General features: G+C 46.2%; 5 non-coding genes across 5 annotated transcripts; all 5 read right to left on the bottom strand.

Moving 5' to 3' along the window:
- Positions 1-2,559: 2,559 nt before the first annotated feature.
- On the bottom strand, positions 2,560-2,642 carry trnal-uaa (transfer RNA leucine (anticodon UAA)). The gene has a single exon. It is a non-coding gene; the product is annotated as a tRNA-Leu (tRNA).
- A 2,663-nt stretch (positions 2,643-5,305) lies between these two features.
- Positions 5,306-5,388, bottom strand: trnal-uaa (transfer RNA leucine (anticodon UAA)). The gene has a single exon. It is a non-coding gene; the product is annotated as a tRNA-Leu (tRNA).
- A 2,663-nt stretch (positions 5,389-8,051) lies between these two features.
- On the bottom strand, positions 8,052-8,134 carry trnal-uaa (transfer RNA leucine (anticodon UAA)). Its single transcript has one exon. It is a non-coding gene; the product is annotated as a tRNA-Leu (tRNA).
- Positions 8,135-10,797: 2,663 nt separating this feature from the next.
- trnal-uaa (transfer RNA leucine (anticodon UAA)) lies at positions 10,798-10,880 on the bottom strand. Its single transcript has one exon. It is a non-coding gene; the product is annotated as a tRNA-Leu (tRNA).
- Positions 10,881-13,543: 2,663 nt separating this feature from the next.
- Positions 13,544-13,626, bottom strand: trnal-uaa (transfer RNA leucine (anticodon UAA)). The gene has a single exon. It is a non-coding gene; the product is annotated as a tRNA-Leu (tRNA).
- Positions 13,627-14,893: the final 1,267 nt, after the last annotated feature.

Raw genomic sequence — 14,893 nt, 5'->3', positions numbered from 1 at the left:
CGCACAGCTGCTGGGATGTGCCCGGCTACAATGACAATTTCGCAGCAGATAATGATACCCATCAATCCAGACAAAAATCAATGGTAAGCTGAGTCGATCTTCTCAGACTCTTTTCAGCTCCAAATGCATCTGTGAGTGCGTGAGAACACACGATCCGTTATGATTTGGTCAAATTACCATGAGCTACTTGACATGACTGCAATTTCGATTCTTGCATTGATAAATGATTTCACCCATTGCTCGAAACAGGACAACTTTCACGTTTACACGGAACATGAAACACACCGGACTACAGGGAAAATGCACAAAGCTGAGCAGCCCGTGTTCCAAATCATAACGTGCAGCATAGTTTCAGTCACTGTGTCTGTCTTGCAGAATAAGAGTCCCAAAGAATGTTCTCCACCCTAAAACCGGAGGTAGCATTACAATCCGAGAACGACAGATCACATTGCGAGGATGCTCTGACCTCGGAGCCAATTCGAGATGCCACTTTCCTTGCCTTTTTGCCTTAACCGTGCAATTCGCTGCAGAGATGTGCACACCTGGATATGAGCCACATGGATACCAACTGAGTTGGAAACCTGTGTGGGAATCGAAAGGAAGCGACACAATAAAGTTTGATAAATTCCACGGTGCTTTTAAGAAATGCAGTCTCTGTTCACCTCAATCTAAAAGGCAGTTTCTGAACATAGTCAGAGAAGTCAAAAGGGAATTACCTCACCCCACCCCACTCTCCGGAAGAGGTGCTAACTGCCCTTGAGTGCTTTTTGTTCTCGATGTGAAGAGCTCTCACGCCTGAGTCACCTTCACGTCTCTGGTTGCTGAGCGAATCACAAAGAAGGAATTTCACCAGAGCTGCTACTGCCTCACTTCCCCACTCGCCCTCCCCGTTTACATTTTCCTGCTCGTCAGTGATTTAAAGAAATCCAAATGGATGCGATGTCATTCTGTAGCCTCTCTGTCGATTCCTCCGTCTCACTTCCAACGTGGCTTAGATCTCGGGGCGCACCTTAATACTAGCGACGCTGTGAAAGCATAGGTCCAGAGGTTCCTCTGAGAGTGTAATTTCTTTCATTGCTGTTGCTGATTGAATGAGCCACTTCCGTGCGAACTGCTCCAAAACATGATTCAGGACCTGTGGTGCCAACTCTCGTACGTTGAATAACGACAGACAGCTTCCAAATGAGGTCTTTCAGAGACGACTTTGGGGGTACATTTGACAGACAGACTAGTTCAGGAATCCGTGGTGCGCTGTGATACCAGAGCATCAGCTTCTTCCCTGTCTTTGAACCGGGCAAACCTGCGCAAGGAATGCAAATGCGGTGCTGCTTTTCATGGAAGGATCAGAAGGCGGGAACTACACTCTCAAACAGAATGGCATATGATCAGAACCAGGTTGGAGAAAAACTTGACAATGCTTTGCACAGTAATTAAATGGAGTTGCATTACATTTCACTACGAGAGCAGATTTGTTCAAGCACTGAAAGTTGAAGCCATTCTACTTTTCACCTTTCTGTTTCCAATCGCTCGTTGTTTAATGGGACTTGTTTAATTTTGGCTATGTGCTGAGCATGGACGAGATACACCGAAGTATCTGTTTCCACGCGGTGTGCCCTAATAACGTTGTGTTGCTTACACCGGCATTAAAGGATCACTCTTTAGCGGAGCTTGCCGTCGCAGTCTGCGGCACAATCATATAGCCTGTTCGACTGCTCACGGGAACGGTAGCATTGTGAATCGCTGCAGAAACGAACGACTTCCTTACTTTTGCTCCGACTGACCATACTCTGGGAAATTTTCCCAGATTCTCAGTTCAGGATTTTTGCAGCTGGAAGTTACCTCAGAAACCCTGTTCAGTCGTAATTTATTGAGAGAATCGCAAAACGGAAAGCATTTAACACGCAACACAAACAAAACTGGCAAACCAAATGTATTTCCAGACACAGCGAGCATGAATGCTAAATGTGAGACAGTCCGGGGCATGAGCCATAAGGTAATCTCACAACTAACAACAGGGCAATTCCAAACTACTCTTTCAAACATACAGGAGCCTGAGTGCACCACCACTTCCCGGACAATGCTGAAAAGAGAGAAAGAAAGAACATAATAAGAATGGGCCATAAAAAGTGAATTTCACCAATCACAGTCTCGGCTAGATTACCTTTCCCTTCCGATGTCTCCAGGACGGAGATGAATGAAATGGGAGAAATTCAATAACATATGACATCGAAATTCATTGGAACGATTTTTTCATTGGCCAGAAAACCAAATAACGACGAGTCGAGTCACCGTAGTACTTTGTTTCACAACAGCGATGAAATAACAGTCTCCATTCGGTTCCATTAAAATTCAACTCGCCTGGAACGTAAAGCAACAGAAGAGCTGCGGGAGGCGAACACGATCATGACAGCACAGACGCTTCGCCAAATTCGGCACTTTCACACACCACAATTAATTGCCCGGGAAGCAAACCCATTTCGCTTCTGTTTTAAACAGAAACGCAGCAGGAGTCGAAACAGCATTTCAACCAGCTGCGCGATTGGAGAAGGTCAGCAGAAATGGCAGCGGTGGGATTCGAACCCACGCCTCTGTCAGAGACTGGAGCTTAAACCCAGCGCCTTAGACCGCTCGGCCACACTACCAGCCAGCCACGACTGCTGCCTATTTTCTTGCACTTCCAATTGTGCTCCTGCAAAACAACAGATGCAAAGTCACGTTAAAAGGGTTCCATGATCCCTCTCCGACTCGCACAGCTGCTGGGATGTGCCCGGCTACAATGACAATTTCGCAGCAGATAATGATACCCATCAATCCAGACAAAAATCAATGGTAAGCTGAGTCGATCTTCTCAGACTCTTTTCAGCTCCAAATGCATCTGTGAGTGCGTGAGAACACACGATCGGTTATGATTTGGTCAAATTACCATGAGCTGCTTGACATGACTGCAATTTCGATTCTTGCATTGATAAATGATTTCACCCATTGCTCGAAACAGGACAACTTTCACGTTTACACGGAACATGAAACACACCGGACTACAGGGAAAATGCACAAAGCTGAGCAGCCCGTGTTCCAAATCATAACGTGCAGCATAGTTTCAGTCACTGTGTCTGTCTTGCAGAATAAGAGTCCCAAAGAATGTTCTCCACCCTAAAACCGGAGGTAGCATTACAATCCGAGAACGACAGATCACATTGCGAGGATGCTCTGACCTCGGAGCCAATTCGAGATGCCACTTTCCTTGCCTTTTTGCCTTAACCGTGCAATTCGCTGCAGAGATGTTCACACCTGGATATGAGCCACATGGATACCAACTGAGTTGGAAACCTGTGTGGGAATCGAAAGGAAGCGACACAATAAAGTTTGATAAATTCCATGGTGCTTTTAAGAAATGCAGTCTCTGTTCACCTCAATCTAAAAGGCAGTTTCTGAACATAGTCAGAGAAGTCAAAAGGGAATTACCTCACCCCACCCCACTCTCCGGAAGAGGTGCTAACTGCCCTTGAGTGCTTTTTGTTCTCGATGTGAAGAGCTCTCACGCCTGAGTCACCTTCACGTCTCTGGTTGCTGAGCGAATCACAAAGAAGGAATTTCACCAGAGCTGCTACTGCCTCACTTCCCCACTCGCCCTCCCCGTTTACATTTTCCTGCTCGTCAGTGATTTAAAGAAATCCAAATGGATGCGATGTCATTCTGTAGCCTCTCTGTCGATTCCTCCGTCTCACTTCCAACGTGGCTTAGATCTCGGGGCGCACCTTAATACTAGCGACGCTGTGAAAGCATAGGTCCAGAGGTTCCTCTGAGAGTGTAATTTCTTTCATTGCTGTTGCTGATTGAATGAGCCACTTCCGTGCGAACTGCTCCAAAACATGATTCAGGACCTGTGGTGCCAACTCTCGTACGTTGAATAACGACAGACAGCTTCCAAATGAGGTCTTTCAGAGACGACTTTGGGGGTACATTTGACAGACAGACTAGTTCAGGAATCCGTGGTGCGCTGTGATACCAGAGCATCAGCTTCTTCCCTGTCTTTGAACCGGGCAAACCTGCGCAAGGAATGCAAATGCGGTGCTGCTTTTCATGGAAGGATCAGAAGGCGGGAACTACACTCTCAAACAGAATGGCATATGATCAGAACCAGGTTGGAGAAAAACTTGACAATGCTTTGCACAGTAATTAAATGGAGTTGCATTACATTTCACTACGAGAGCAGATTTGTTCAAGCACTGAAAGTTGAAGCCATTCTACTTTTCACCTTTCTGTTTCCAATCGCTCGTTGTTTAATGGGACTTGTTTAATTTTGGCTATGTGCTGAGCATGGACGAGATACACCGAAGTATCTGTTTCCACGCGGTGTGCCCTAATAACGTTGTGTTGCTTACACCGGCATTAAAGGATCACTCTTTAGCGGAGCTTGCCGTCGCAGTCTGCGGCACAATCATATAGCCTGTTCGACTGCTCACGGGAACGGTAGCATTGTGAATCGCTGCAGAAACGAACGACTTCCTTACTTTTGCTCCGACTGACCATACTCTGGGAAATTTTCCCAGATTCTCAGTTCAGGATTTTTGCAGCTGGAAGTTACCTCAGAAACCCTGTTCAGTCGTAATTTATTGAGAGAATCGCAAAACGGAAAGCATTTAACACGGAACACAAACAAAACTGGCAAACCAAATGTATTTCCAGACACAGCGAGCATGAATGCTAAATGTGAGACAGTCCGGGGCATGAGCCATAAGGTAATCTCACAACTAACAACAGGGCAATTCCAAACTACTCTTTCAAACATACAGGAGCCTGAGTGCACCACCACTTCCCGGACAATGCTGAAAAGAGAGAAAGAAAGAACATAATAAGAATGGGCCATAAAAAGTGAATTTCACCAATCACAGTCTCGGCTAGATTACCTTTCCCTTCCGATGTCTCCAGGACGGAGATGAATGAAATGGGAGAAATTCAATAACATATGACATCGAAATTCATTGGAACGATTTTTTCATTGGCCAGAAAACCAAATAACGACGAGTCGAGTCACCGTAGTACTTTGTTTCACAACAGCGATGAAATAACAGTCTCCATTCGGTTCCATTAAAATTCAACTCGCCTGGAACGTAAAGCAACAGAAGAGCTGCGGGAGGCGAACACGATCATGACAGCACAGACGCTTCGCCAAATTCGGCACTTTCACACACCACAATTAATTGCCCGGGAAGCAAACCCATTTCGCTTCTGTTTTAAACAGAAACGCAGCAGGAGTCGAAACAGCATTTCAACCAGCTGCGCGATTGGAGAAGGTCAGCAGAAATGGCAGCGGTGGAATTCGAACCCACGCCTCTGTCAGAGACTGGAGCTTAAACCCAGCGCCTTAGACCGCTCGGCCACACTACCAGCCAGCCACGACTGCTGCCTATTTTCTTGCACTTCCAATTGTGCTCCTGCAAAACAACAGATGCAAAGTCACGTTAAAAGGGTTCCATGATCCCTCTCCGACTCGCACAGCTGCTGGGATGTGCCCGGCTACAATGACAATTTCGCAGCAGATAATGATACCCATCAATCCAGACAAAAATCAATGGTAAGCTGAGTCGATCTTCTCAGACTCTTTTCAGCTCCAAATGCATCTGTGAGTGCGTGAGAACACACGATCGGTTATGATTTGGTCAAATTACCATGAGCTGCTTGACATGACTGCAATTTCGATTCTTGCATTGATAAATGATTTCACCCATTGCTCGAAACAGGACAACTTTCACGTTTACACGGAACATGAAACACACCGGACTACAGGGAAAATGCACAAAGCTGAGCAGCCCGTGTTCCAAATCATAACGTGCAGTATAGTTTCAGTCACTGTGTCTGTCTTGCAGAATAAGAGTCCCAAAGAATGTTCTCCACCCTAAAACCGGAGGTAGCATTACAATCCGAGAACGACAGATCACATTGCGAGGATGCTCTGACCTCGGAGCCAATTCGAGATGCCACTTTCCTTGCCTTTTTGCCTTAACCGTGCAATTCGCTGCAGAGATGTTCACACCTGGATATGAGCCACATGGATACCAACTGAGTTGGAAACCTGTGTGGGAATCGAAAGGAAGCGACACAATAAAGTTTGATAAATTCCATGGTGCTTTTAAGAAATGCAGTCTCTGTTCACCTCAATCTAAAAGGCAGTTTCTGAACATAGTCAGAGAAGTCAAAAGGGAATTACCTCACCCCACCCCACTCTCCGGAAGAGGTGCTAACTGCCCTTGAGTGCTTTTTGTTCTCGATGTGAAGAGCTCTCACGCCTGAGTCACCTTCACGTCTCTGGTTGCTGAGCGAATCACAAAGAAGGAATTTCACCAGAGCTGCTACTGCCTCACTTCCCCACTCGCCCTCCCCGTTTACATTTTCCTGCTCGTCAGTGATTTAAAGAAATCCAAATGGATGCGATGTCATTCTGTAGCCTCTCTGTCGATTCCTCCGTCTCACTTCCAACGTGGCTTAGATCTCGGGGCGCACCTTAATACTAGCGACGCTGTGAAAGCATAGGTCCAGAGGTTCCTCTGAGAGTGTAATTTCTTTCATTGCTGTTGCTGATTGAATGAGCCACTTCCGTGCGAACTGCTCCAAAACATGATTCAGGACCTCTGGTGCCAACTCTCGTCCGTTGAATAACGACAGACAGCTTCCAAATGAGGTCTTTCAGAGACGACTTTGGGGGTACATTTGACAGACAGACTAGTTCAGGAATCCGTGGTGCGCTGTGATACCAGAGCATCAGCTTCTTCCCTGTCTTTGAACCGGGCAAACCTGCGCAAGGAATGCAAATGCGGTGCTGCTTTTCATGGAAGGATCAGAAGGCGGGAACTACACTCTCAAACAGAATGGCATATGATCAGAACCAGGTTGGAGAAAAACTTGACAATGCTTTGCACAGTAATTAAATGGAGTTGCATTACATTTCACTACGAGAGCAGATTTGTTCAAGCACTGAAAGTTGAAGCCATTCTACTTTTCACCTTTCTGTTTCCAATCGCTCGTTGTTTAATGGGACTTGTTTAATTTTGGCTATGTGCTGAGCATGGACGAGATACACCGAAGTATCTGTTTCCACGCGGTGTGCCCTAATAACGTTGTGTTGCTTACACCGGCATTAAAGGATCACTCTTTAGCGGAGCTTGCCGTCGCAGTCTGCGGCACAATCATATAGCCTGTTCGACTGCTCACGGGAACGGTAGCATTGTGAATCGCTGCAGAAACGAACGACTTCCTTACTTTTGCTCCGACTGACCATACTCTGGGAAATTTTCCCAGATTCTCAGTTCAGGATTTTTGCAGCTGGAAGTTACCTCAGAAACCCTGTTCAGTCGTAATTTATTGAGAGAATCGCAAAACGGAAAGCATTTAACACGGAACACAAACAAAACTGGCAAACCAAATGTATTTCCAGACACAGCGAGCATGAATGCTAAATGTGAGACAGTCCGGGGCATGAGCCATAAGGTAATCTCACAACTAACAACAGGGCAATTCCAAACTACTCTTTCAAACATACAGGAGCCTGAGTGCACCACCACTTCCCGGACAATGCTGAAAAGAGAGAAAGAAAGAACATAATAAGAATGGTCCATAAAAAGTGAATTTCACCAATCACAGTCTCGGCTAGATTACCTTTCCCTTCCGATGTCTCCAGGACGGAGATGAATGAAATGGGAGAAATTCAATAACATATGACATCGAAATTCATTGGAACGATTTTTTCATTGGCCAGAAAACCAAATAACGACGAGTCGAGTCACCGTAGTACTTTGTTTCACAACAGCGATGAAATAACAGTCTCCATTCGGTTCCATTAAAATTCAACTCGCCTGGAACGTAAAGCAACAGAAGAGCTGCGGGAGGCGAACACGATCATGACAGCACAGACGCTTCGCCAAATTCGGCACTTTCACACACCACAATTAATTGCCCGGGAAGCAAACCCATTTCGCTTCTGTTTTAAACAGAAACGCAGCAGGAGTCGAAACAGCATTTCAACCAGCTGCGCGATTGGAGAAGGTCAGCAGAAACGGCAGCGGTGGGATTCGAACCCACGCCTCTGTCAGAGACTGGAGCTTAAATCCAGCGCCTTAGACCGCTCGGCCACACTACCAGCCAGCCACTAGCGCTGCCCATTTTCTTGCACTTCCAATTGTGCTCCTGCAAAACAACAGATGCAAAGTCACGTTAAAAGGGTTCCATGATCCCTCTCCGACTCGCACAGCTGCTGGGATGTGCCCGGCTACAATGACAATTTCGCAGCAGATAATGATACCCATCAATCCAGACAAAACTCAATGGAAAGCTGAGTCGATCTTCTCAGACTCTTTTCAGCTCCAAATGCATCTGTGAGTGCGTGAGAACACACGATCGGTTATGATTTGGTCAAATTACCATGAGCTACTTGACATGACTGCAATTTCGATTCTTGCATTGATAAATGATTTCACCCATTGCTCGAAACAGGACAACTTTCACGTTTACACGGAACATGAAACACACCGGACTACAGGGAAAATGCACAAAGCAGAGCAGCCCGTGTTCCAAATCATAACGTGCAGCATAGTTTCAGTCACTGTGTCTGTCTTGCAGAATAAGAGTCCCAAAGAATGTTCTCCACCCTAAAACCGGAGGTAGCATTACAATCCGAGAACGACAGATCACATTGCGAGGATGCTCTGACCTCGGAGCCAATTCGAGATGCCACTTTCCTTGCCTTTTTGCCTTAACCGTGCAATTCGCTGCAGAGATGTTCACACCTGGATATGAGCCACATGGATACCAACTGAGTTGGAAACCTGTGTGGGAATCGAAAGGAAGCGACACAATAAAGTTTGATAAATTCCATGGTGCTTTTAAGAAATGCAGTCTCTGTTCACCTCAATCTAAAAGGCAGTTTCTGAACATAGTCAGAGAAGTCAAAAGGGAATTACCTCACCCCACCCCACTCTCCGGAAGAGGTGCTAACTGCCCGTGAGTGCTTTTTGTTCTCGATGTGAAGAGCTCTCACGCCTGAGTCACCTTCACGTCTCTGGTTGCTGAGCGAATCACAAAGAAGGAATTTCACCAGAGCTGCTACTGCCTCACTTCCCCACTCGCCCTCCCCGTTTACATTTTCCTGCTCGTCAGTGATTTAAAGAAATCCAAATGGATGCGATGTCATTCTGTAGCCTCTCTGTCGATTCCTCCGTCTCACTTCCAACGTGGCTTCGATCTCGGGGCGCACCTTAATACTAGCGACGCTGTGAAAGCATAGGTCCAGAGGTTCCTCTGAGAGTGTAATTTCTTTCATTGCTGTTGCTGATTGAATGAGCCACTTCCGTGCGAACTGCTCCAAAACATGATTCAGGACCTCTGGTGCCAACTCTCGTACGTTGAATAACGACAGACAGCTTCCAAATGAGGTCTTTCAGAGACGACTTTGGGGGTACATTTGACAGACAGACTAGTTCAGGAATCCGTGGTGCGCTGTGATACCAGAGCATCAGCTTCTTCCCTGTCTTTGAACCGGGCAAACCTGCGCAAGGAATGCAAATGCGGTGCTGCTTTTCATGGAAGGATCAGAAGGCGGGAACTACACTCTCAAACAGAATGGCATATGATCAGAACCAGGTTGGAGAAAAACTTGACAATGCTTTGCACAGTAATTAAATGGAGTTGCATTACATTTCACTACGAGAGCAGATTGGTTCAAGCACTGAAAGTTGAAGCCATTCTACTTTTCACCTTTCTGTTTCCAATCGCTCGTTGTTTAATGGGACTTGTTTAATTTTGGCTATGTGCTGAGCATGGACGAGATACACCGAAGTATCTGTTTCCACGCGGTGTGCCCTAATAACGTTGTGTTGCTTACACCGGCATTAAAGGATCACTCTTTAGCGGAGCTTGCCGTCGCAGTCTGCGGCACAATCATATAGCCTGTTCGACTGCTCACGGGAACGGTAGCATTGTGAATCGCTGCAGAAACGAACGACTTCCTTACTTTTGCTCCGACTGACCATACTCTGGGAAATTTTCCCAGATTCTCAGTTCAGGATTTTTGCAGCTGGAAGTTACCTCAGAAACCCTGTTCAGTCGTAATTTATTGAGAGAATCGCAAAACGGAAAGCATTTAACACGCAACACAAACAAAACTGGCAAACCAAATGTATTTCCAGACACAGCGAGCATGAATGCTAAATGTGAGACAGTCCGGGGCATGAGCCATAAGGTAATCTCACAACTAACAACAGGGCAATTCCAAACTACTCTTTCAAACATACAGGAGCCTGAGTGCACCACCACTTCCCGGACAATGCTGAAAAGAGAGAAAGAAAGAACATAATAAGAATGGGCCATAAAAAGTGAATTTCACCAATCACAGTCTCGGCTAGATTACCTTTCCCTTCCGATGTCTCCAGGACGGAGATGAATGAAATGGGAGAAATTCAATAACATATGACATCGAAATTCATTGGAACGATTTTTTCATTGGCCAGAAAACCAAATAACGACGAGTCGAGTCACCGTAGTACTTTGTTTCACAACAGCGATGAAATAACAGTCTCCATTCGGTTCCATTAAAATTCAACTCGCCTGGAACGTAAAGCAACAGAAGAGCTGCGGGAGGCGAACACGATCATGACAGCACAGACGCTTCGCCAAATTCGGCACTTTCACACACCACAATTAATTGCCCGGGAAGCAAACCCATTTCGCTTCTGTTTTAAACAGAAACGCAGCAGGAGTCGAAACAGCATTTCAACCAGCTGCGCGATTGGAGAAGGTCAGCAGAAATGGCAGCGGTGGGATTCGAACCCACGCCTCTGTCAGAGACTGGAGCTTAAACCCAGCGCCTTAGACCGCTCGGCCACACTACCAGCCAGCCACGACTGCTGCCTATTTTCTTGCACTTCCAATTGTGCTCCTGCAAAACAACAGATGCAAAGTCACGTTAAAAGGGTTCCATGATCCCTCTCCGACTCGCACAGCTGCTGGGATGTGCCCGGCTACAATGACAATTTCGCAGCAGATAATGATACCCATCAATCCAGACAAAAATCAATGGTAAGCTGAGTCGATCTTCTCAGACTCTTTTCAGCTCCAAATGCATCTGTGAGTGCGTGAGAACACACGATCGGTTATGATTTGGTCAAATTACCATGAGCTGCTTGACATGACTGCAATTTCGATTCTTGCATTGATAAATGATTTCACCCATTGCTCGAAACAGGACAACTTTCACGTTTACACGGAACATGAAACACACCGGACTACAGGGAAAATGCACAAAGCTGAGCAGCCCGTGTTCCAAATCATAACGTGCAGCATAGTTTCAGTCACTGTGTCTGTCTTGCAGAATAAGAGTCCCAAAGAATGTTCTCCACCCTAAAACCGGAGGTAGCATTACAATCCGAGAACGACAGATCACATTGCGAGGATGCTCTGACCTCGGAGCCAATTCGAGATGCCACTTTCCTTGCCTTTTTGCCTTAACCGTGCAATTCGCTGCAGAGATGTTCACACCTGGATATGAGCCACATGGATACCAACTGAGTTGGAAACCTGTGTGGGAATCGAAAGGAAGCGACACAATAAAGTTTGATAAATTCCATGGTGCTTTTAAGAAATGCAGTCTCTGTTCACCTCAATCTAAAAGGCAGTTTCTGAACATAGTCAGAGAAGTCAAAAGGGAATTACCTCACCCCACCCCACTCTCCGGAAGAGGTGCTAACTGCCCTTGAGTGCTTTTTGTTCTCGATGTGAAGAGCTCTCACGCCTGAGTCACCTTCACGTCTCTGGTTGCTGAGCGAATCACAAAGAAGGAATTTCACCAGAGCTGCTACTGCCTCACTTCCCCACTCGCCCTCCCCGTTTACATTTTCCTGCTCGTCAGTGATTTAAAGAAATCCAAATGGATGCGATGTCATTCTGTAGCCTCTCTGTCGATTCCTCCGTCTCACTTCCAACGTGGCTTAGATCTCGGGGCGCACCTTAATACTAGCGACGCTGTGAAAGCATAGGTCCAGAGGTTCCTCTGAGAGTGTAATTTCTTTCATTGCTGTTGCTGATTGAATGAGCCACTTCCGTGCGAACTGCTCCAAAACATGATTCAGGACCTGTGGTGCCAACTCTCGTACGTTGAATAACGACAGACAGCTTCCAAATGAGGTCTTTCAGAGACGACTTTGGGGGTACATTTGACAGACAGACTAGTTCAGGAATCCGTGGTGCGCTGTGATACCAGAGCATCAGCTTCTTCCCTGTCTTTGAACCGGGCAAACCTGCGCAAGGAATGCAAATGCGGTGCTGCTTTTCATGGAAGGATCAGAAGGCGGGAACTACACTCTCAAACAGAATGGCATATGATCAGAACCAGGTTGGAGAAAAACTTGACAATGCTTTGCACAGTAATTAAATGGAGTTGCATTACATTTCACTACGAGAGCAGATTTGTTCAAGCACTGAAAGTTGAAGCCATTCTACTTTTCACCTTTCTGTTTCCAATCGCTCGTTGTTTAATGGGACTTGTTTAATTTTGGCTATGTGCTGAGCATGGACGAGATACACCGAAGTATCTGTTTCCACGCGGTGTGCCCTAATAACGTTGTGTTGCTTACACCGGCATTAAAGGATCACTCTTTAGCGGAGCTTGCCGTCGCAGTCTGCGGCACAATCATATAGCCTGTTCGACTGCTCACGGGAACGGTAGCATTGTGAATCGCTGCAGAAACGAACGACTTCCTTACTTTTGCTCCGACTGACCATACTCTGGGAAATTTTCCCAGATTCTCAGTTCAGGATTTTTGCAGCTGGAAGTTACCTCAGAAACCCTGTTCAGTCGTAATTTATTGAGAGAATCGCAAAACGGAAAGCATTTAACACGGAACACAAACAAAACTGGCAAACCAAATGTATTTCCAGACACAGCGAGCATGAATGCTAAATGTGAGACAGTCCGGGGCATGAGCCATAAGGTAATCTCACAACTAACAACAGGGCAATTCCAAACTACTCTTTCAAACATACAGGAGCCTGAGTGCACCACCACTTCCCGGACAATGCTGAAAAGAGAGAAAGAAAGAACATAATAAGAATGGGCCATAAAAAGTGAATTTCACCAATCACAGTCTCGGCTAGATTACCTTTCCCTTCCGATGTCTCCAGGACGGAGATGAATGAAATGGGAGAAATTCAATAACATATGACATCGAAATTCATTGGAACGATTTTTTCATTGGCCAGAAAACCAAATAACGACGAGTCGAGTCACCGTAGTACTTTGTTTCACAACAGCGATGAAATAACAGTCTCCATTCGGTTCCATTAAAATTCAACTCGCCTGGAACGTAAAGCAACAGAAGAGCTGCGGGAGGCGAACACGATCATGACAGCACAGACGCTTCGCCAAATTCGGCACTTTCACACACCACAATTAATTGCCCGGGAAGCAAACCCATTTCGCTTCTGTTTTAAACAGAAACGCAGCAGGAGTCGAAACAGCATTTCAACCAGCTGCGCGATTGGAGAAGGTCAGCAGAAATGGCAGCGGTGGAATTCGAACCCACGCCTCTGTCAGAGACTGGAGCTTAAACCCAGCGCCTTAGACCGCTCGGCCACACTACCAGCCAGCCACGACTGCTGCCTATTTTCTTGCACTTCCAATTGTGCTCCTGCAAAACAACAGATGCAAAGTCACGTTAAAAGGGTTCCATGATCCCTCTCCGACTCGCACAGCTGCTGGGATGTGCCCGGCTACAATGACAATTTCGCAGCAGATAATGATACCCATCAATCCAGACAAAAATCAATGGTAAGCTGAGTCGATCTTCTCAGACTCTTTTCAGCTCCAAATGCATCTGTGAGTGCGTGAGAACACACGATCGGTTATGATTTGGTCAAATTACCATGAGCTGCTTGACATGACTGCAATTTCGATTCTTGCATTGATAAATGATTTCACCCATTGCTCGAAACAGGACAACTTTCACGTTTACACGGAACATGAAACACACCGGACTACAGGGAAAATGCACAAAGCTGAGCAGCCCGTGTTCCAAATCATAACGTGCAGTATAGTTTCAGTCACTGTGTCTGTCTTGCAGAATAAGAGTCCCAAAGAATGTTCTCCACCCTAAAACCGGAGGTAGCATTACAATCCGAGAACGACAGATCACATTGCGAGGATGCTCTGACCTCGGAGCCAATTCGAGATGCCACTTTCCTTGCCTTTTTGCCTTAACCGTGCAATTCGCTGCAGAGATGTGCACACCTGGATATGAGCCACATGGATACCAACTGAGTTGGAAACCTGTGTGGGAATCGAAAGGAAGCGACACAATAAAGTTTGATAAATTCCACGGTGCTTTTAAGAAATGCAGTCTCTGTTCACCTCAATCTAAAAGGCAGTTTCTGAACATAGTCAGAGAAGTCAAAAGGGAATTACCTCACCCCACCCCACTCTCCGGAAGAGGTGCTAACTGCCCTTGAGTGCTTTTTGTTCTCGATGTGAAGAGCTCTCACGCCTGAGTCACCTTCACGTCTCTGGTTGCTGAGCGAATCACAAAGAAGGAATTTCACCAGAGCTGCTACTGCCTCACTTCCCCACTCGCCCTCCCCGTTTACATTTTCCTGCTCGTCAGTGATTTAAAGAAATCCAAATGGATGCGATGTCATTCTGTAGCCTCTCTGTCGATTCCTCCGTCTCACTTCCAACGTGGCTTCGATCTCGGGGCGCACCTTAATACTTTGTACACCTGTCTCCTGCTTTTAAGCAGGTTTATACACAAACACACACACACACACACATACACGTCCCTTGACCACCACCTCGTTTCCTGCCGTTTATCAGATATAAACAGAAAAACACACGGACAACCCTCCACCACCACCA

The sequence above is a fragment of the Chiloscyllium punctatum genome, chromosome 41 (assembly GCF_047496795.1).
Source record: "Chiloscyllium punctatum isolate Juve2018m chromosome 41, sChiPun1.3, whole genome shotgun sequence".
Taxonomy (NCBI): Eukaryota; Metazoa; Chordata; class Chondrichthyes; order Orectolobiformes; family Hemiscylliidae; genus Chiloscyllium; species Chiloscyllium punctatum.
This window is presented reverse-complemented; position numbering and strand designations above follow the sequence as displayed.